The 21,968-nt window shown below is 34.8% G+C and overlaps 1 long non-coding RNA gene across 1 annotated transcript in view; it reads right to left on the bottom strand.

The window, feature by feature from the left end:
* The window catches only part of LOC307185183, a 171,137-nt gene that overhangs the window by 68,090 nt on the left and 81,079 nt on the right, over positions 1–21,968 (bottom strand). Inside the window, exon 4 of the long non-coding RNA XR_013827902.1 lies at positions 13,995–14,060. This is a non-coding gene — a long non-coding RNA (uncharacterized lncRNA). The remainder of the gene's footprint in view (positions 1–13,994; positions 14,061–21,968) is intronic.

Consider the following 21,968-nt stretch of genomic DNA (forward strand, 5'->3'; position numbering starts at 1 on the left):
GTTGAATGAGCCAATCTACAATATTGTCCACAATGTCTGTGGCTGGACAAAATGTAATGCGATCAAAAAATTGAAAAAAGCCAATGGAGCTGAAGCACAATGAGGGTGAGTATGCACTCTATACACATCTTCCCACTTGATTCTCACCACAATCTACTAACTCAGGCAATCAACTCTTTAACCCTATTTGACTCCAGAACTATGTACCTAAAATTTACCTGTATTTCTTTTACTATCATTACCAAATACTGAACAGCACAAACATTTAGCAATTGCTTCAATATTATATATAAAATATAGTAACAAATGGATGTCTCAGGATCTTAATAACTTAAAAAAAAAATCCCAAAATATTAGAACTAACTTTCCAGTACCTTAGTTGTCTTTTATTTTAGAATCTAAATTTTAAAATTCCCATTATTACCCATATGTAAAGCCCTGAGTTGCCCCACATGATTCTGGAAAATGAGCAGTCAATATTAGTCCGTCTTGTGGGAAACAGTCCAAAAGTATCCTGTTGGTCTACTTAAACTCAGTCACGCATAATTTACTGGATAATCACTAGTGTCCTAATCAATATCTCTATCTACCTACTCACTAATCCAGTTCAAGATGCACCAGACTCAACACTAGCCCTTGGCAAAATTGAAATCTGTGGTGACTTCACTTCTCTGTTTACCAACTCTTCTTTCTGAAACTCAGACTATTGTTCTCATAAAATTTAAAGCAAAAAAGGACTTTAAATATTTTTTTTCACTTCCTCTGTCTTCTTTCTGAAACTCAGACTATTGTTCTCATAAAATTTAAAGCAAAAAAGGACTTTAAATATTTTTTTTCACTTCCTCTGTCTCTATGTGAGGAAATTGAAGCTTTAAAGAGAAAATGACTGACCTAAGACCATTAAATTACACAATGATGAGGTCAAAGCTAACAACCTTTGTCTAAGGCATGCTGATTCCACAACCCATGAAACTGCCCATGGTCTCTTTCTAAAATATTCCTAGGACTGCCTGTGAGTCCTAGTCAGCTCTATCACAGAGGTCACTAATTTAAAAGAGAAAAGAAAAAAATCCCTGCCAGTATGTGATGGAATAAGTACGAGATGGAATAACTAAGGTTCTATCCATTCCACTTAATTCCAGCTCAAGAAATACACATTTACCTTAAAGCTGCCTTGAATACCTAAAAAATCACTGGGTTTCTAGTGTAGCTATAGTATGAACCATATTTTATCTTGGGCAAGTAATTTCATCTCTCTGGGTCTTAACAATAAATAAGAAATTTGGATTTTATGACCTCTAAATTCCCTTCCAACTTAAGAAATTCATGAAGTAGTAGCACTGCTGCTGTATCCACTAAAAGAACAACATCAGGCCAATGATGGCAAATTCACATTTTATATATGCCAACCATCTGTCACAGTTTGACCAAGACAGTGTTAGTTTACGCCTGTGGTCCCCAAGTTCTGTAATTAAACACTTTCACTCTCAAAATTATTGAAAGATAAACTGTAAAAATATACGTGTAGGAGAGGTCAGTGCTGGGCCAGGCTGAGATATTTATGTGTCATGTAAAGCATTGATAGTGATAATAACAATTTCTATATTTATGAGAGCAAATTTGATATGTTTAGACACTTTTTCTACATTATGGCATTTCAGGAATGCAGTGCTATTGCTAAGAGGATGATCTCTTTAGTCAGATTGCTGGATTTGAACTTAGTTGTGCCATTCACTTACTAACTATGTAAGTAAACAGAAATCTCAGTTGCTCATCGAGAGAGAGAGAGAGAGAAGGGTATCTTATTTATAAGATCTAAATGAGTAAATTCAGATCAAATACTTAAAAATAATACATGGTAAATAAGATTTCTCAATGTACATTAGGTATCATTATTCCCAAAGCAGTTTCTGGGTTGTTTGTTTTTTTGACATAGAGTTGCATGAGCTTTTTGTATATTTTGAAGATTAATCCCTTGTCAATCAAAAAATGGGCAGAAGATCTAAATAGACATTTCTTCAAAGAAGACATACAGATGACCAAAAAGCACATGAAAAGATATTCAACATTGCCAATTATTAGGGAAATGCAGATCAAAACTACAATGAGGTATCACCTCACACCAGTCAGAATGGCCAACATCAAAAAATCTACAAACAATAAATGCTGGAGAGGGTGTGGAGAAAAGGGAACCCTCTTGCACTGTTGGTGGGAATGTAAATTGATACAGCCACTATGGAGAACAGTATGGAAGTTCCTTCAAAAACTAAAAATAGAACTACCATATGACCCAGCAATCCCACTTCTGGGTATGTACCCTGAGAAAATCATAATTTAAAAAGAGTCATGTACCACAATGTTCATTGCAGCTCTATTTACAACAGCCAGGACATGGAAGCAACCTAAGTGTCCATCGACAGATGAATGGATAAAGAAGATGTGGCCCATATATACAATGGAATATTACTCAGCCATAACAAGAAATGAAATTGAGTTATTTGTAGTAAAGTGGATGAACCTAGAGTCTGTCATACAGAGTGAAGTAAGTCATAAATAGAAAAACAAATACTGTATGCTAACACATATATATAGAATCTAAAAAAAAAATGGTTCTGAAGAATCTAGGGGCAGGACAGGAATAAAGATACAGACGTAGGCAATGGACCTGAGGACACAGGGAAGGGGAAGGGGAAGGGGAAGCTGGGACAAAGTGAGAGAGTGACATGGACTTATATATACTACCAAATATAAAATAGATAGCTAGTGGGAAGCAGCCACATAGCACAGGGAGATCAACTTGGTGCTTTGTGACCACCTAGAGGGGTGGGATAGGGAAGGTGGGAGGGAGACACAAGAGGGAGGAGATATGGGGATCTATGTATACATATAGCTTATTCACTTTGTTATAAAGCAGAAATTAACACACCATTGTAAAGCAATTATACTCCAATAAAGATGTTAAAAAAATAACTTGTAATGGGGCTTCTAAGGAAAAAAAAAAAGAAATATATAGGGTAGATCACATTAGACCTATTTTTATACATTCTCAGTGAAGTTTGTGGGAGATTTAAAATCTTGCCTAAAAGGTGGTATCTTTCTTTTATTCAATTTTCTAACATGCTCAGCTGTTTCTTCTCATGGGGCTTACAGATTTCACTCCCATTGTCTCAGTCACTCTACCACTTTCCAAATGGCTGCCTCCATTATTTCTCAGAGCCTTAGTTTAATGACCCTTCTTCAGAGAAGCACAGTCTGATCCACCAATTCCAAATGAGCTAAAAACCCCAAGTACCATTACTTTCTTTTTTTTTATTAAAAACAATTTTTTTACATCTTTATTGGACTATAATTGCTTTACAATGGTGTGTTAGTTTCTACACTATAACAAAGTGAATCAGCTATATGTATACATATATCCTCATATCTCTCTCCTCCCTCTTGCATCTCCCTCCCACCCTCCCTATCCTACTCCTCTAGGTGGTCACAAAGCACCTAGCTGATCTCCCTGGGCTATGTGGCTCCTTCCCACTAGTTATCTATTTTACATTTGGTAGTGTATATATGTCCATGCCACTCTCTCCCTTTGTCCCAGCTTCCCCTTCCCCACTCCCCATGTCCTCAAGTCCATTCTCTACATCTGCATCTTTATTCCTGTCCTGCCCCTAGGTTCTTCAGAACCACTTTTTTTCTTTTTTTTTAGATTCCACATACATGTGTTAGCATATGGTATTTGTTTTTCTCTTTCTGACTTACTTCACTCTGTATGACAGACTCTGGGTCCATCCACCTCACTATAAATAACTCAATTTCATTTCTTTTTATGGCTGAGTAATATTCCATGTATATATGTGTCACATCTTCTTTATCTAGTCATCTGTCAGTGGCCACTTAGGTTGCTCCCATGATCAAGTAGGGTTTGTCCCAGGAATGCAAAGATTCTTCAATATATGCAAATCAATCAATGTGATACACCATATTAACAAACTGAAGGATAAAAACCATATGATCATCTCAATAGATGCAGAAAAAGCTTTCAACAAAATTCAACACCAATTTATGATAAAAACCCTGCAGAAAGTAGGCATAGAGGGAACTTACCTCAACATAATAAAGGCCATATATGACAAAACCACAGCCAACATCGCCCTCAGTGGTGAAAAACTGAAACCATTTCTGCTAAGATCAGGAAAAAGACAAGGTTGCCCACTCTCACCACTATTATTCAACATAGTTTTGGAAGTCCTAGCCATGGCAATCAGAGAAGAAACAGAAATAAAAGGAATCCAAATCAGAAAAGAAGTAAAGCTGTCACTGTTTGCAGATTACATGATACTATACATAGAGAATCCTAAAGATGCCACCAGAAAACTACTAGAGCTAATCAATGAATTTGGTAAAGTAACAGGATACAAAATTAATGCACAGAAATCTCTTGCATTCCCATTACTTTCTGTCACATCACTCTCCTTCATAGCATGGATCTCAATGTTTATTTATACTTATCTTATTGGTTGCCAGCTTGTGTCTGTTTTCTCTAGTAGACTAGATAGTGAGGTCAAGACTAATGTCAGTCTTTTTCATTATGGTATATCAAGGACTGAATCCAGTACCCAGCACATAATAAGCATTTTAATGAATTTTTTTAGGAGTTTTGTTATGCATTTGTTCAATGAATGGACAACTTGTAAGTGCCTAACTCAGGATTTACATCTATATCCACTCACTTCAAGTTCTCTGCACACTATGACACATGCTTTGTTGGTGCATTCATTGCACTGCACCTCTGTGTTAGTTGATTCATTCAAGAAATCACATGGAACCTGTAGAAAACCATTAAAAATAAACTTGAAGCTAAAAGTCTTAAAACACACTTTCTAATCATTCCTCCAGGCTGTAGTTTCTCAAACACAGGATAAGAAATATTTATATTAGGTATTAGCCACATGACGATGTCATTTTTGTAGGTTGATATCAGTTAAATAATTTCTAGCCCCAAAGAATCATCCATTTATAAAAATGTGTCTTCTTGGGTTATAATTTCCGACTGTGCATAGCTGATCTGGTAATAAAACTAAAACGATTTGGGAGGCAAAGAATTGACTAAAAAGCAAGAACAAAAGGAAATTGTCCAAAATTGAGTATTTACCACAAGTGTCAAAGAATAAATTAAAGAAACTAATTTTTAATAAATCTTGTTTGAGGATCTTACATCTATGAAAATAATGCTATTATGAATTATAATTTTTCTTTGTTTTACTTGATTTAGGCTAGACAAGGAATGCAAAGTCTGTATTAATATTTTGTTTATATAATTCAAGAATCGTTAAAGGAAAGACTAAAATGAACTAAGGCAATTATATATGAGAAAACAATATTTAATGACTAAAAGTAAGTAATATGTGAGATGGTCATGTTTCTACCCATTTTTTAGCAAAGGTTACTTTTCTTCTTTTATTTTTTAGTAGGCAGTCTGCAACCTAGTTTCATGGTCTCTCAGGGACTGGGGTTCTTTAAATAAAGATTAAATTAGATACCACAGCTGACTCCAGTATTTAAAAGAAATTATTTCTAGGTTTTCTCTAATTCTCCTCATCACATTCAGTTTAGATCTTAGCATCTTGAAAGCTTGTACATTTTATATTTTAAACAGGTAACTGAATAAAATTGCAAGCAAGAATTAATTAAATCTTTGAAATCATCTCTCTCCTTCCTGTTCTTGCTGAATCATACACTGGAAGAAACTTCATCTGTAGAACTGGGAAGATTAGCAGGAGAGACTGTTTAGACAGTTTTCGCATTAACAGGCCGACCAGTTGAAATCACTCCCAAGACTTGATTTGGCCTGCAGCCAGATGGTTGATACTGTTAATAGAGAAAACATCTGTTTACCCTAATGTGTTAGTTTAGTGTGCTTGGAGGCTATCGATATGAGCTGCTGTGCACAGGTATTATGAAAGGAATGAATAATCTTTTTTCATTTGGAAGTCAACAGTAGATAGAGGAATCTTGTTTTATAGTCCCCATATTAGTCCCGTGCTCAGACCCTAAAGATAAAGAATTACAGAAAAACCAGGGACCACACAGTGCTCTCATTAATTCTAAATACCTATTTCCCTTCCTTTAGTCCTGAGTGAAATCAGAAGACTTTATATTCTTGTCCATTTGGCTAAAATGAAGCAATTAATAAAGAAAACATATACACTGCATGTAGCTAATTAGCAAATTCAACAATATCACCTATTATTTAATTCTGTGACTTGTTCTGAAACTGCCTCAGAACATCATCCTAGAACTGTTTTTTGGGGGTTTTTTTGTTTTTGTTTTTGTTTTGCGGTACACGGGCCTCTCACTGTTGTGGCCTCTCCCATTGCGGAGCACGGGCTCCAGACGTGCAGACTCAGCGGCCATGGCTCACGGGCCCAGCCACTCCGCAGCATGTGGGATCTTCCCAGACCGGGGCACGAACCCGTTTCCCCTATATCGGCAGGCGGACTCTCAACCACTGCGCCACCAGGGAAGCCCCATCCTAGAACTGTTTTTCATCTAAAAGAGAAACACCTGATTTACATGTTTTATGGAGGCCATGTCAAAGTCACTGATGGCACTAAGAAGCCATCTCTGCAAATAGATGAAGCCTTGCAAACTGTACAAATGTGTGAGAAAGACATAGAAGTTGGGTATGTCTTCAGAAACTTGGAATAACATGTTCACAGAAGTTCTTATGAAGGTCATAATGTGACCAAGCTCCTGTACTATCTTGGGTAATTATGCAAACCTTCATAAATAATTATTGGTTATTGAAGTACAAGGAAAACAAGTTTGAGTTTATATGGAGAAGGTCATAACTTAAATGTAGACCATCTCATTGCTTTGTGGGATAGGCTAATGAAAAATGTACTTGCTCACCACAGCAAGAATCAGGGTATGAACTAAAGCCATAAAACTTTTATGGAGCTTCTCCACAGATACCACACTGCTTTCTTTGCCTCACTCTCTGCAGTGCACTTGATAGGAAAAAGCTAAGTGCAATACCTTCACTTCAAAAGAACTGCTCAAACTTCAATTGTTTTGCTTTGGAGCCAAAGCAAAGAGTCCTTCTGACCGTTTTACTGGCTGCAAGTCTGGTGGGAGGTAAAGTTGTGCTTCATTATAGTGCTGCAAGTATGAAGTATAAATCAGGTTTCACAAATATGTCCATTTGATGTACTCAATTGACTGTAAAATAATTATGCTCTGCTGTGTAATTGTTGTGCAGTGGAAGAAAGCAGGACTTCTAAACATGTAACAGAAAATGATTATGGGACCTGAATTAAGACTGTATTTTCTCCCACCATCTTCTGTAGTGCAACAAAAGCATTTTGTAGCAATTTCATCTTAAATCTATAGTGTGCAAGGCTGCCTAGGAATTAGTTGTTGTTGTTTGTGTGTGTGTTTTCATAATTTTTCCTGATGGTCTACTTCTCCCCCTGCCCCACCATTTGAAAACCAGGGCATAAATGTAGCACATTTCAGTGAAAGTATTAGGAAGTTCATTTTTTCTAGCTACGTTTTATTGACCAACTAAAGGGTGAGATACAAGGTTTGGGGAGAAAATATTCATTAGCTACAATATTTTGTTTCATCTTTTTGTTCTGTTTTAAGCTTTTACTGGAAATCTGGTAGTTTATGTTTCAAAGTCTACTCATCTGGGAAGCTTTGGACATATTAATAATATAAACATTTCAGGTACACCTTGAAAGGTATGTTCAGTCACATAGCAGCATCCACTTCCCTATCGTGGTACAACCTGACAGAAATGTCAAGTTCTGTGCCCTTTTTTATTTTTCCAGATATTTCTATTAAGCTAAGAAGAAAAAAAAATTACATTAGAAAATGAGTTTTGAGCTTTCAATTATAATATGTTCAGTCCTGTACTCTCCTCTGTTTATAAAATCAACTAAGTGCTCATTGTGTGAAACTTATGACAGGTTACCTACAATCCTATTGTTAACATTTCCATTTGTCAAGTGTACATTTTAATATGAAAATATCTTCCCACATCAAATCATCAGGGTTCTGGCCGTTTGTTAATCAGTATGTGGCCATGTCTCTTGGTACACTGAGTTATGGTCTGAATGTGAGCCACAGTGTGGTATGTACTACTTTATAAATGCTATTATATGCCTGTATTAAATATACAAATCACAGGGCTTTAACATTTAATTGCTCCTTACATGAAAACCTATCACATTATCTTTCCCTTATTCACCTTAAATTTTTCAGTAGCTGAAGAACTTTGTAAAGTCTAGGGTGAAGCCATTATTCTTATGTCTAGATTTCTTCAAAGACCATCACAATCCAGGGAATGGTACTTTGAAGTGTATCTTTTTTCTACTTGTCCTTTGAATCCCCAGGGGGTAAGCATTTAATATTGCTTTAATCCAGAGCCAAAATGACTTCCTGCTCCAGTGCTGGCCTCAATTATAGTGCTAGAAAATTATCCTCTCTTAATTAAGGAAATCAGTGCTGTCTTGGAGCACTGAACATTCCAGTTCAATTTACATCTTCAGATAAATATAAAATATTCTGTTTTTACATGTGTTCTGGCTGGATTTTTGGAATATAATTTATTTCTACCTACTTCATATATAAATAGCACATGTAAGTATCTAGAAACTGTCTAATTAGAAAGATGCAGACTACAGATTCAAAAGAGGATAGAGTCAATAAACAAGTCCTAATGGCAATACTCAATTTACTTAAATTTATTGAAAGTGATGTTTTTTCTGGAAAAAGAGGATAATGCTAGAGTAGCTTTCAAGAAAGTTATTAGGATAATTTGGTGATAATGCAAAATTGTTTCTCATTTAGATGTCGTTCATTAATCTAAAGCATTATCTAGATTTAAATGGTTGAATTCTCTTGCATTCCTATACACTAATGATGAAAAATCTGAAAGTGAAACTAAATAAACACTCCCATTTACCACTGCAACAAAAAGAATAAAATATGTAGGAATAAACCTACCTAAGGAGACAAAAGACCTGTATGCAGAAAATTATAAGACTTTGATGAAAGAAATTAAAGATGATACAAATAGATGGAGAGATATACCATGTTCCTGGATTGGAAGAATCAACATTGTGAAAATGACTCTACTACCCAAAGCAATCTATAGATTCAATGCAATCCCTATCAAACTACCACTGGCATTTTTCACAGAACTAGAACAAAAAATTTCACAATTTGTATGGAAACAAAAAAGAGCCCGAATAGCCAAAGCAATCTTGAGAAAGAAAAACGGAACTGGAGGAATCAGGCTCCCTGACTTCAGACTATACTACAAAGCTACAGTAATCAAGACAGTATGATACTGGCACAAAAACAGAAATATAGATCAATGGAACAGGATAGAAAGACGAGAGATAAACACACCCACATATGATCACGTTATTTTTGATAAAGGAGGCAAGAATATACAGTGGAGAAAAAACAGCCTCTTCAATAAGTGGTGCTGGGAAAACTGTACAGCTACACATAAAAGAATGAAATTATAACACTACCTAACACCATACACAAAAATAAACTCAAAGTGGATTAAAGACCTAAATGTAAGGCCAGACACCACCAAACTCTTAGAGGAAAACATAGGCAGAATACTCTATGACATAAATCACAGCAAGATCCTTTATGACCCACTTCCTGGAGAAATGGAAATAAAAACAAAAATAAACAAAAGGGACCTAATGAAATTTAAAAGCTTTTGCACAGCAAAGGAAACCATAAACAAGACAAAAAGACAACCCTCAGAATGGGAGAAAATATTTGCAAATGAAGCAACTGACAAGGGATTAATCTCCAAAATTTATAAGCAACTCATGCAGCTCAATATCAAAAAAACAAACAACCCAATCCAAAAATGGGCAGAAGATCTAAACAGACATTTCTCCAAAGAAGATATACAGATCACCAACAAACACATGAAAGAATGTTCAACATCATTAATCATTAGAGAAATGAAAATCAAAACTACAATGAGATATCACCTCACACTGGTCAGAATGGCCATCATCAAAAAATCTACAAACAATAAATGCTGGAGAGGGTGTGGAGAAAAGGGAACCCTCTTGCACTGTTGGTGGGAATGTAAATTGATACAGCCACTGTGGAGAACATTATGGAGGTTACTTAAAAAACTACAAATAGAACTACCATATGACCCAGCAATCCCACTACTGAGCATATACCCTGAGAAAACCATAATTCAAAAAGAGTCATGTACCAAAATGTTCATTGCAGCTCTATTTACAATAACCAGGACATGGAAGCAACCTAATCTTATCTGTCCATCAACAGATGAATGGATAAAGAAGATGTGACACATATATACAATGGAATATTACTCAGCTGTAAAAAGGAATGAAACTGAGTTATTTGTAGTGAGGTGGATAGAACTAGAGACTGTTATACAGAGTGAAATATGTCAGAAAGAGAAAAACAAATACTGTATGCTAACACATATATATGGAATCTTAAAAAAATGATCAGGAAAACCTAGGGGCAAGATGGGAATAAAGATGCAGACCTACTAGGGAATGGACTTGAAAATACGGTAAGGAGGAAGGGTAAGCTGGGACAAAGTGAGGGAGTGGCATGGACATATATACACTTCCAAACATAAAATAGATAGCTAGTGGGAAGCAGCCGCATAGCACAGGGAGATCAGCTCGGTGCTTTGTGACCACCTTGAGGGGTGGGATAGGGAGGGTGGGAGGGAGGCAGATGCAAGAGGGAAGAGATATGGGGACATATGTGTATGTATAACTGATTCACTTTGTTATAAAGCAGAAACTGACACACCATTGTAAAGCAATTATACTCTAATAAAGGTGTTTAAAAATAAATAAATAAATAAATAGTTGATTGACTAATTTTCCTCCGAATATTATTCCCGTAGGTGGATATTTGTCCTTAGATACATCTTAATTTTTATAAGTTCTCTGTCCCAATTCTCCATTAAAGTTCTATGAATTGTACTCATATTTAGTATTTGTTAGAGCAGCACTCTCCAATAGAACTTTCTGTGATGATGGAAATGTTATAGCAATATTGGTACAGTAACCACTAGCCAACATGTGACTATTGAGCACTTGAAATGTGGCTAGTGCAACTAAGAAACTAAATATTTAGCATTACTTTTCATTAATTTTGTTTTAAATTTAAATGGTCACATATGGCTAGTACTAAATTGGACAGTGCAGAGTTAAAAGACATCCATACAAGTTCTCAGCAACTCATTCAGGCATGAGTCTTAAGGCAAATAAAAATCTTTTGTGTGCTTAATCATATTTATGCAATTAGATATTCTGCAGCAGTTATTTATTTATTATTTCATATTGTATTACCCTAAACACAAGAATTAATGTCAGCTTAAAAATCACATCTATGCCTTATCATACTGATACCCCTTTAGGAACTGAGCAGTTCAGCAAAATTACCAGATCAGAATACTTGTGTATAACATTTTAAATTGGAAATCCAAATGTCTTATTAAGCTTGGGTGAATTTTAATAACATAAGGTTAGATATACGTGTGGTAAAATTTAAAGTAAACACGTTTAAGATCAACCATATCTAAGAGAGAGTTAAAACAAGTCTTATTGATATACAAAGTCAGTTCTTAATTCTCCTCCATCTTCCTTGAACACAAGATCCCACCACAGGACCTTTGCACTGGCTATTTGCTGCACCCTTCCTCCAAGGCCTCATTACCTTATCTCTTCCAAATGGACACTAATATCGCCTTCTTGGCGTGGTCAACTCTAACTACCCTATTCAAGAGCACATCTCACCTGCCCCTCAACACTCCCAAATTTCCATACCTTGCTCTGTTTTTCTCCACATCATTTATTACTTTCTGACATATTATATAATTTATTCAATTTATTCACTTACTTCTTTTATTTTTGTGTCTTCTAAACAGATGTGAGATTCATGAAAGCAAGTAATTTGGATCATTTTTGCTTACAAATGTGTAACCAACTCCGGGTCCTAACTAGGCAGTTGGTAGCCATCAATAAATTTTAGATACCATCCAAAAGACTTAATGAGTTGTCTAATTCACAGATTGGCAATGGTGAACTTTTTCTATAAAGTGCTAAATGTATATATTTTAAGCTTTATAGGCCACATATGGTTCCTGTTGCAAATTCTTTAAAAATATAAAAGTTTCTTGGCTGGCAGACAGTATGAAAGCAGACTGTAGGCCAGACTTGGTCCATGGGGCATAGTTTGCTTATCCTTGGTTCGATTGAATGGAGAGATGCAACAGAACAATACTCACAAGATGATTAGCCCTAGAATTATTTTTATTTGATATTATGAAAAGTTTTGTGATTTTGCGTGTGGTGTCCAACTTCCTTCAACTAAAAAGAAAACACTATTGAGGTGGATTTAGTCAGACTGGCCAGAAAGTGATCTATATTGACAACTACGGCCTTTGCATTCCCCAGTCTACCAAAATTGTTCATCTCGGTCCCTTATAAAATGTTAATACTAAAGTGATGTTTTTAAATAGATCATGAACCCCATTTAAGAAACCAATAAAGGTTATATACTCTTTTCTTGTTAAAAATGTGCATGTACAGATGATTTTGCACACATTTTCAGGGCTTATGAAATCACTGAGACCTGAGGGTTAGAATCCCTTCTCTTCTTTTTAGATTTGCTGTCTCTCTGGCTCTCACTTGTTTTGTGCAACTAATAGAATGCACAAATTGGCTTTAAATGGCTTTTGTGTCTAACTCACTGTTAAATGACATAGTAGAGGCTGTCAGAGAACTTTAGTCAAACACAGCACCTAGTAATTCAGCAAATACTTAAAAGCATTCTTTGCCTGAGATATCATTTCAGGCAGATAATTCCTTCAGTAATCAGGATTTCATCGTAATGAGGAAACTCAATTTTGTGTTGCCTTTGTTTGTTTTTAGTGATCAAGCCCATTCCACCCTTAGACCACTCCAGGTTGATAAGATCCTCATTCTTTTATTTTGAGTGTTGAAAGTCTTAGTATAAGAAAAAACAAAATCATAATAAGTGTTAATATTCTTTCATTTCTTTAGTGGGGTTATCAAGAAGTCTAGGAATTGGATGTTTACCCATCCTCCTAACATGAATCGTTACCAATGTCATATGAGCATATTCTATAAATGAGGTATGCAAAGATAGCCATTTACCAATCTCTGAGTTTTCAGTGTCAACTTCAGGCCTACAGTCTTAGAGATCATCTAGAACAGCAATCCTCAACCAAGATATTGATATGCCTTGCTGGTGAGAGAAAGGCATGTTAAAAGATTTGTTGCTGATCATATTTAAAATATTGCTTTTCCCAAATAATTTAATTTGCCAAAAAATGCTTAAAGTTGGTTGTAGTTATTCCTAGAATAGTAGCTAACTGCCATTTAGTTGAACATTTCTGAACAAGTGGAAAACAGTAAACTCATATGGGGGATTGAGAGCCCTCCAGCATAAATCCATGGGATCGTGCTGGTTACGAGAGCATCATCTTTCATGTGTGTTTCTGCAGAAAATAATAAATGGTGAGGACAACTGATCTAGAAAAATATCCCTCCTTATTGAAAATATACACTCAGCATCCTTATTAAGGAAAATTGCTGCATAGTGTCACTAATATTAGTGGGCATCCTGTTTAATAATTCTCAAGGACTTAAGAGGCACATCGACTGCTTAGGCTTAAATGAATATAAGCTGAAAATTATTCTGTTGCCTAGTTAAACACAATCTACTTACTGAGGCTGTTTGGAAGGAAATGAAGATAATGTTATAACAAAGCACATCCAGCATTAACAATGTCAATGTCAAATTCACACATATTGCTTGGAAATGATGGAAATTACAATAAGAAAAAAGCAATGACAGAACTATGATAATGACAATCTTTTAAATAGAAATGGATTGTTGCCAAAAAAAAACAATAAAAGAAAGAAGTGATTTACCTGTTTGATTATTCATAAATCCCATTGCCTTTCAATAAGACGTCTCTTAGTGTTGTTATGTCACATCTGTAGATAAAGAAAAACCAAAATGTATCCCGTTAGCCAAGTATTAGATAATATAAACAGATCAGCTTTTGAGATGCATAACAGTAGTAGGAGGCCCAATAAATTATGGATAGAGGGGATTCTCAACAAGCTCTTTCCTCTCTCTTCCAAAATAATAAATTTTTTAAGATCAGAGTTCATATCACATGAAGTTAATAAAGTAGAAAATGACACTATATACCTTCATCAAATAATATAGCAAAAAATTTATAGCTCAGCTCCTTGAAAATCTGTCTTATTTAGCCTGCTGTTCTGTGTAACAATAGCCAAAAGCAAATGCGGAATATAAAGCATGTTAGGCCAACTTTTTAAAGTTTTTAAAAACCCTTTTACTTTATTTGCAGATTCCTCATGACATATGTTTTATTTTTTTTCTGTGGGTGGCATCTATAATGCTACAAAAGTTAACATGTAGTATTAAGTAGTTGGAAGTGGCAGAGAGTTGCATGATGAGTAACTAGCTAAACCACCAAAGGAAGGATAATTGGCAAGACGACTTTATGAATAAGATTTGTGCTTATCCCAGGTCTGTCTACAGATTACTTCATAATGTTCATTACATAATGTTCAACAAATATAAGAAACTCCTATAGTTAACAAACATTTAAAATCAATCTTTATGAATGGATAAAGAAGATGTGGCACATATATAAAATGGAATATTACTCAGCCATAAAAAAGAAACAAAATCGAGTTATTTGTAGTGAGGTGGATGGACCTAGGATCTGTCATACAGAGTGAAGTAAGTCAGAAAGAGAAAAACAAATACAGTATGCTAACACATACATATGGAATCTAAAAAAAAAAAAAAACGTGGTTCTGAAGAACCTAGCGGCAGGACAGGAATAAAGACACAGACATAGAGAATGGACTTAAGGACACAGGGAGGGGGGAGGGTAAGCTGGGATGAAGGGAGAGAGTGGCATTGACATATATACAATATCACATGTAAAATAGATAGCTAGTGGGAAGCAGTCACATGACACAGGGAGATCAGCTCAGGTGCTTTGTGACTACTTAGAGGGGTGAGATAGGGAGGGTGGGAGGGAGACGCAAGAGAAGGGGATATGGGGATATATGTATATGTATAGCTGATTCACTTTGTTATACAGCAGAAACTAACACAACAATGTAAAGCAATTATACTCCAATAAAGATGTTAAAAAAAATTAACCCAACAAAAAGTAAATAAATAAAATAAAATAAAATCAATCTTTAGAATTCATGTGGCATTTTTAGACTCTAGTATTTTTGTTCTTTGTTGCTTAATCCTCATTACCTGTTCATGTGGTAAATGCTTTTCAATACCAGTTTTATAAATGAATACATTGCGATTGAAACAGACTCAGAATAATCTTTACATGTAAATAATACTCTGGGAGGTTTATTTGTGCTATATCATAAAGTTTCAAGATTCTATTAGTAATCATATGATGACTAAATGCCCACTAAGTGGCAATGTATGCTTTGTGCGGCTGAAAATTTCTTGAGGTGACCACTTACTGCTACCTGAGCATTCATTCACTCATTTGGCAAAGCTGAATTTTAAACGTTTTTTTTTTAATTTGAAACTGTATCTAACCCCTACTTTTAATGCCATCCCTTAGTGTCATACAGAAGTAAAAACTAGCTTCTAAACACTTTGCTTTTGTATATTTGAGCTGCCTACATTTGGTGAAATAATCAGGAATTTTCTGTAAAATTTATTTTAAGGTGTACCTTTTTAATATGATGAAACATTTCATCTGAAATATGAAATGATTGCAAGATATGGCTAGACAAATCATCTGTCTACCTACCATCCATCTAAAGAAATAGTGTCACATCATAATATAATTGAAAGCTCCTAAATACTTTTGCTTAATTTTCTCTTCTCCTCCCCAAAATATCTACTCTCCTGAATATAATGTTTATCCTTTACATGCTTTCTTTCAAAATTTTAACTTATGCATATTTATCTTTTAGCAATATATAGCATTTTGGCTATTTTTTAAAATGTATATAAATGGTATTACACACTGCAATCACTTTCGTTTATTGGCTTAATATTTCGTTTGTGACATTCACTTATATTGATATATGCAGCTCTAGTTCACTCTTTTCACTTCTGCATCATATTCAATTTTATCAACTTTTAAAATTTATCTTTAATATACACTGAAAAGGACACAAATCATGATTGTACATCTCAATGAATTTCCCAGAACTGAACATATCTATGTAACAAGCACCTGATTAATATCAGAACTTTACCACATCCAAGAAGCACTTGTGGCTTCTCTGGTCACATGCCCTCCACAATAGCAATCACTATCCTGACTTCTACCACTACAGTGTAGTGTTACATACTTGATTTTGAACATTATATAACTGGATTCACACTGAATGTATTACTTTGTGTCTGGCTTCTTTTATCTAATATTATGTTTGTGAGATTCATCAGCATTGTTTCTTGTTGAAGATTGTTCATTGTTCATTCTCTAGATATCTTCTTAGAAATGGCTAATCCTTCTATTCCACAAGTACAAACAATTCTTATTATTCACAGCATTTGCTTATAAAGTTGTGGCAAATACAGAACTAGCAAATACTGAATTATTACCTCAAAGGAAATACAGAATTAGATTCCTATGAGCCTCAGATCACATTTTTATTACTCAATAAATGCATAACCTTGTTTTATGTGTGTTTCAGTTTAAAGACACCTTATTTAATATATTTTTTTGATTTAATAACATTGAGTTTAACAGAAATAGTACTATAACTCACTCCTAAATAAAGCTTACCTAACATTCATTTTCTGTTAAAGCACACCACAGCCTTCTTTCACTTAGGAAAAATAGACAGCACGTCAATACTACACTTGGGAATTATTTTAGACAGCAAAATCATCAACAAAAAGCACAAAAATGTAGAAAACACGGCACTAAATAGACTGTGAAAATCATACTTGTTTGCAGTATTAGAGCTGAAACCTAAAGGCTGAAGCCTCCTTGTTCGACTTGAGATGAGAATGTTTGCATTGGGTGCCTCAAATTTTTTTTTTTTTTTTTTTTTTTTGCTTTTCTGTACATGTGCCTATCCCTGAATAATTATGAGAGAATCATGAATACTGATTTCAGTGTTACAAATAAATTCTAGTGATTAGGCAAACTCACAGATATAAACTCCACAAATGAGGATGAACTGTATATTCTTTTAAAATCAGCTTTACAAATGGAAGATAGATATTCTGGGTATAGAAATCAATAAACCCAAAAGTCAATAATTATTGCTCCACACCATCTAAACTTTTGTTACCATATCAGATACCTGAAGTCAGTCTGAATCTCAGGTTCTTTTATATTTGTTTCTTGTTTGTTTGTTTACTGAATGGGATTTTGTAGAAATTTTTTCTTAATTTATCTGAAAGAACTATTTATCTAAAAAATAAAGACATGACATTAGGAAATGTCTAGTATAGCTATTTTTATTGTTAATCTTGCCCAGCAAGTAAAGAGCAAGTCCTTTATTTATTCTTTTTTTTTGCTATTGTGTAATGTTTTCTTCTCTTATATCTTTGATTATGGTCTGTCTTCCACTTCATTCATTCTTCCTTTCTTCAAAGTACATAAATAACAAATCATCTGGTTCTAAATTCCATGTTTTTTCTTTTCTTTTAAAATTTCTTTTTCTTTTATCTTTCAAGTAGAATTCTACTATTTCTTCCTTGTTAAATTTCTTCACTCTTTAGGATTATTTATTTGACTATTCCCTATTAATGTCACTTTCCAATTCACAAAATATATTTTATATTTTTTAAAACAATTCACCATAGATGCTGAAATTATTTTTCTGATATCAGTTTATGAGTCAAATATTCCTGAGAATAAATACTATAATTATTTTTAATTTCTTTTCTCTTTTGTCTCAATGGAAGTCTTGTTTAGATTGCTCTTTTTTTTTCATTTGTTTTTCTTTGTTCTTATTCATAAATTAAGGTCTAGTTTGTTTACTATTGGTAGATATCAAGAGCTCCATCAGCAACTGTGTAACTCACATTTTAATACCTACTACCTATCTTAGGTCAGTGTTATTAGACTGTAAGTTTGTGTCCCACTCTAAATTCATATGTTGAAAATAACCACCACTGTGATGTTATTAGGACATGGGGTCTTTCAGAAGTGTTAGATCATGAGGGTGAAGCCCTTATGAATGGGTTTAGTGCCTTATTAGAGACACCAGCATGCTCCCTACCCTTTCCTTTACATGAGGTTTTAGTGAGAAAATGGCTGCCTCTGAACAGGGAAGTGAGCTCCCACCAGGCACTGAGTCAGCCGGCGTGTTGATCTTAGAGTTCCCTGACTGAAGAACTGTGAGAAATAAACTGCTGTTTAAGCTACCCAGTCCATAGCATTTGTGTTATAGCAGTCCAAATGGAAAAGGACAGTAGGCATTCAGATTACACACAGGCACCTCCAACTCAAAGTACCTCCTCCAAACTCATCTATCCCTTGGCTTCTAATACTACCCAAGACAGGAATTTGGGAGTTCCTGAACATCTCACTCTTCCTCAACAAATTAATTTTATCTGTAAACTACTACTATTGATATATATAGTGGGTATTTTTTCCTTTTTTATTTATTTTTATTGGAGTGTAGTTGCTTTACAATGTTGTGTTAGTTTCTGCTGTACAGCAAAGTGAATCAGTTATATGTATACATATACCTCCATTTTTTAAGATTTCCTTCACATTTAGGTCACCACAGAGCACTGAGTAGAGTTCCCTGTGCTATACATTAGGTTCTCATCAGCTATCTATTTTATACATAGTAGTGTATATATGTCAATCCCAATCTCCCAATTTATCCCACCTCCACTTCCCCCCATGGTATCAATAAGTTTGTTCTCTACATCTGTGTCTCTATTTCTGTTTTGCAAATAAATTCATCTGTGCAGTTTTTCTACATTCCATGACATTATACGATATTTCTTTTTTTTTTTTCTGACTCACGACACTCTGTATGGCAGTCTCTCAGTCTATCCATGTCTCTGCAAGTGGCACTATTTTGTTCCTTTTATGGCTGAGTAATATTCCATTGTATATATGTACCACATCTTCTTTATCCATTCCTCTGTTGATGGACACTTAGGTTGCTCCCATGTCCTGGCTATGGTAAATAGTGCTGCAATAAATACTGGGGTGCATGTATATTTTGAATCACGGTCCTCTCCAGGAATATGCACAGGAGTGGGATTGCTGGATCATATGGTAGTTCTATTTTTAGTTTTTTGGGGCACCTCCATACTGTTCTCCATCGTGTGTACAAATTTATATCCCACCAACAGTGCAGGAGGGTTCCCTTTTCCCCACATCCTCTCCAGTATTTATTGTTTGTAGATTTTTTTTGATGATGGCCATTCTGATTGCTGTGAGGTGATACTTCACAGTATCACCTAGTAGTTTTGATTTGCATCTCTTTAATGATTAGTGATGTTGCCCATTTTTTCATGTGTTTGTTGGCCATCTGTATGTCTTCTTGCAGAAATGTCTATTTAGTTCTTACGCCCATTTTTTCATTTGATTGTTTGCTTTTTTGATATTGAGTTGCATAAGCTGTTTGTATATTTTGGATATTAATCCCTTGTCAGTTGCTTCATTTGCAAATATTTTCTCCCATTCTGAGGGTTGTCTTTTTGTCTTGTTTATGGTTTCCTTTGCTGTGCAAATCTTTTAAGTTTAATTAGGTCACATTTGTTTATTTTTGTCTATATTTTCATTATTCTAGGAGGTGGTCAAAAAGGACTTTGCTGTGCTTTATGTCATAGAGTGTTCTGCCTATGTTTTCCTCTAAGAGTTTTATAGTGTCTGGCCTTACATTTAGATCTTTAATCCATTTTGAGTTTATTTCTGTGTATGGTGTTAGGAAGTGTTCTAACTTCATTCTTTTACATTCAGCTGTCCTGTTTTCCCAGCACCACTTATTAAAGAGGCTGTCTTTTCTGCATTGTATATTCTTGCCTCCTTTGTCAAAGATAAGGTGACCATATGTGTGTGGGTTTACTTCTGGGCTTTCTATCCTATTCCACTGATCTATTTTTCTGCTTTGTGCCAGTTCCATACTCTCTTGAATACTGTAGATCTGTAGTATAGTCTGAAGTCAGGGAGACTGATTCCTCGAGCTCTGTTTTTCTTTCTCAATATTTCTTTGGTTATTCAGGGTCTTTTGTGTTTCCATACAAATTGTAAAATTTCTTGTTCTGGTTCTGTGAAAAATGCAGTTGGCAATTTGATAGGGGTTGCATTGAATCTGTAGATTGCTTTGGGTAGTAGAGTCATTTTCACAATTTTGATTCTTTCAATCCAAGAACGTGGTATATCTCTTCATCTGTTTGTATCATCATTTATTTCCTTCATCAGTGTCTTAAAGTTTTCTGCATACAGGTCTTTTGCCTCCTTTGGTTGGTTTATACCTATGTATTTTATTCTTTTTTTTGCAATAGTAAATGGGATTGTTCCCTTAATTTCTCTTTCTGAGCTTTCATTGTTAGTGTACAGGAATGCAAGAGATTTCTGTGCATTAATTTTGTATCCTGCTACTTTACCAAATTCATTCATTAGCTCTAGTAGTTTTCTGGTAGCATCTTTAGGATTCTCTGCATATAGTATCATGTCATCTGCAAACAGTTTTAAAAGTGACAGTTTTATTTCTTCTTTTCTAATTTGCATTCCTTTTATTTATTTTTCTTCTCTGATTGCCATGGCTAAAACTTCCAAAACTATGTTGAATAAGAGTGGTGAGAGTGGGCACCCTTGTCTTATTCCTGATCTTAGAGGAAATGCTTTCAGTTTTTCACCATTGAGAATGATGTTTCCTCTAGGATTTTCATACATGGCTTTTATTATGTTGAGGTACTTTCCCTCTATGCCCACTTTCTGGAGAGTTTTTATCATAAATGGTTGTTGCATTTTGTCAAAAGTTTTTCTGCTTCTATTGAGATTATCATATGGTTTTTAATTCTTCAATTTGTTAATATGGTGTATCACATTGATTGATTTGCATATATTGAAGAATCCTTGTGTTCCTGGGATAAACCCCACTTGATTATGGTGTATGATCATTTTTATGTACTATTGGATTCTGTTTGCTAGTATTTTGTTGAGGATCTCTGCATCTAACTTCATCAGTGATATTGGCCTCTAATGTTCATTTATGTGACATCATTGTCTGGTTTTGGTATCAGGGTGATGGTGGCCTCATAGAATGAGTTTGGGATTTTTCCACCCTCTACTATATTTTGGAAGAGTTTGAGAAAGATAGGTGTTAGCTCTTCCATAAATGTTTAATAGAATTCGCCAGTGAAGCCATCTATCCCTGGGCTTTTGTTTGTTGGAAGATTTTAAGTCACAGTTTCAATTTCACTGCCTGTGATAGGTCAGTTCATATTTTCTATTTCTTCCTGGTTCAGTCTTGGAAGGTTGTACTTTTCTAAGAATTTGTCCATTTCTTCCAGGTTGTCCATTTTATTGGCATATAGTTGCTTGTAGTAATCTCTCATGATCCTTTGTATTTCTGCAGTGTCAGTTGTTACTTCTCCTTTTTCATTTATATTTTTTACAGATTTTTTCCTATAATTGATATGTAGTTTCATAGCATTGTGGTCAGCAAAGTTGCTTGATACGATTTCAATTTTCTTAAATTTACCAAGGCTTGATTTGTGACCCAGGATATGATCTATACTGGAGAATGTTCCATGAGCACTTGAGAAAACTGTGTATTCTGTTGTTTTGGGATGGAATGTCCTATAAATATCAATTAAGTCCATTTTGTTTAATGTGTCATGAAGTTCGTGTTTCCTAATTTATTTTCATTTTGGATGATCTGTCC

This window comes from Stenella coeruleoalba (genome assembly GCF_951394435.1).
Source record: "Stenella coeruleoalba genome assembly, chromosome: 4".
Lineage (NCBI taxonomy): Eukaryota > Metazoa > Chordata > Mammalia > Artiodactyla > Delphinidae > Stenella > Stenella coeruleoalba.